The sequence below is a fragment of the Myotis daubentonii genome, chromosome 5 (genome assembly GCF_963259705.1).
Source record: "Myotis daubentonii chromosome 5, mMyoDau2.1, whole genome shotgun sequence".
NCBI lineage: Eukaryota > Metazoa > Chordata > Mammalia > Chiroptera > Vespertilionidae > Myotis > Myotis daubentonii.
The window spans coordinates 87,903,806-87,906,056 of NC_081844.1; the positions used below are offsets into that span (position 1 = coordinate 87,903,806).

The following is a 2,251-nucleotide window of genomic DNA, read 5'->3' on the forward strand; positions in this document are numbered from 1 at the left end:
CAGAGGGAAAGGGGGTGGGGAAGCAGAAGAGGGTAAAGGAGGGATAAATGATGATGAAAGGAGACTTGATTTGGGTGATGAACACACAATACAACATACAGATGATGTATTATAGAACTGTACCCCTGAAGCCTATATAGTTTTATCAACCAATGTCACCTCAATAAATTCAATGAATGAAATGTAAAAAAATTAAAAGTAGCTAAACATACTTACTACATTGCTTCACTTAAAATGTGTGCTGAATTATAAAGTCGAATGGCTACCCTCTGGTTCCCTTTCCCATCGGATCTGAACACCGATCTTGGTGGTCGTAAAGGAGGAAAAGTAATACTGAAGCTGGCCTCACAGTGCTTGTAGTCTGTGGGCTAGTTTCAAACAAGGTTGAATTCACTTTGAGCTTGTTTCATCCTCTCTTGTAAAATGAGATAAAGGGAGGAAGGATGTATGTGAATCTGGGCAGTTGGTGTAATGATTGTGACTAATATTTCTGCCTTTGGAAGGGCTCTTAAAAGTGTCGTCCTATTTTTTTTTTTTTAGATCTCTTACCAGTAAACTATCTTCATTTGTAATTAAGGATCTACAAGATCCTCAGAGTTGGGAGAGCTCTACAGTAAGAGGCAAGCTAAAAGATAAGTTTGTGAAGGAGACTGACTGTTCTTTGAGCTAGATCCAGGCCAGAACAGAAACTTCAGAAACAAAAATCCCCTCAGCTCCTCCTCCATGCTCCAAGGCCTGCTGGTTCTTGAAATAGGCCTTTGCCCATCCCTTATTGTGGGGCTGGTTCCTTATCCATCCCGCCCTGCAGCATGGATTGTCTTTTGTGCTACATTCCCTTAAATTCTTGATGTAAAAAATAGATAAATAAAGCAGAGTGGATAGAAGCCAAACAAGGGCCTGCTCATTTAATTTTGTTTTCTGCTGTGCCAATTATCTACTCATCATTTGCCTGGGATCTGGGAGGCATGGTTTCCTCTGGCCCATGGGATCTGAGACCAACAGGAACCAGCAGCAGGTCAAATTGGATTTCTTCTCAGGCCTGCACGGAAAGGTCAGACAAATTGTCCAGGCATGAAACTCTCGAGTCTGAGTTACTGACGACGGAAATTGATGAAGTTTGGGATATTATTTCCTCCTGAAGACTTTGCAAGACCATCTCTGGGGTGGGTATAGGCTGTGATGGGAAGGACAGATAAGATTCAGCCCAATGGGAGCGACAATTTTGATTTTGTAAGTTATTTTGTAATTTTATGTATTGGAAGTCATTCTGTGCAAACCCACAGGCTTGTAATCCCAAGAAAGGTCACTCCGGGTGTGGAGCCTGGAGTCTGTTGAATAGATCAGGAAAGTCAGGATTGAAAAGCCCACCTTTCCTGCAAACTGGGGGATGGATTGCCACTGAGGATTTTTACATGAAGGTTGAATTTGCAACCCTTCATTTGAACAGGCATGCCTAGACCACCTGATAAATAATACATTTCTATTATGCTTATGAAATATGCAGATGGAGTCCACTTTGCAAATAAATGCCTTGAAGAATTTTTTTAAAACTTCAGAGGTAACCTAATCCTAGGATTGGCTGTATTCGTGTCTGTGAAGTCTTTATTTTATTTGGTGACAGCTACCATAAATTCAATTAAATTATATGGCCAATGGGGTTTGGGTGGTTGTTTTTTTTTTCTTCTTGGTGAAGGAAGAAAATAATTGAAAAGTTGGCAAGATGGAAAGCAGAGAGCACATTTGCACACAGGGTAATCAAACAGCGCCACATCAAAATATCAAGGAAGGAAATCCAGCCAAGCAGGTACAGCCTTATTTATCCTTGTCCTCCACTCCCTTCCTGGACATTCTTTCCTTGCTCTGGAAAAAGGTAGACGAAGCAAGAACCTGCAAAGTTCGAAGCTAAAATAATGCTCTGACAGGAAACAGAAAGCGAAAACTTAGAATCCGCAGGCATGAATAATACTGCAAGGGACGGTCATTTAAAATGAGTTCCAGGATCCTCCAGCAGCCCCTGGCAGCAGCCCAGAGCTCAGCAAGCTCGCCCAATGCTGGCTTCTTGTACACTGAAATCACAAATCGCCCCAGGAGAACCATGCATACAATCATGCATGAACATGACCACTGGATTCTCTTTACACATTAGACATGTTTTTCTATCCTTGGAGCTTCTGACTATCTTTTGAGGTTCTGTTTTATGCTGGGAACCAAGAGAAGCAAAACTCAGAGAGTCCTCACAACAACCCATTAG

The 2,251-nt window shown here is 41.8% G+C and overlaps 1 non-coding gene across 1 annotated transcript; it reads left to right on the forward strand.

Annotated features, from left to right (window-relative positions):
* Window positions 1–264: 264 nt before the first annotated feature.
* Window positions 265–384, forward strand: LOC132236324 (small nucleolar RNA SNORA61). Its single transcript, XR_009453265.1, has one exon. It is a non-coding gene; the product is annotated as a small nucleolar RNA SNORA61 (small nucleolar RNA).
* The last annotated feature ends 1,867 nt before the right edge of the window (window positions 385–2,251 follow it).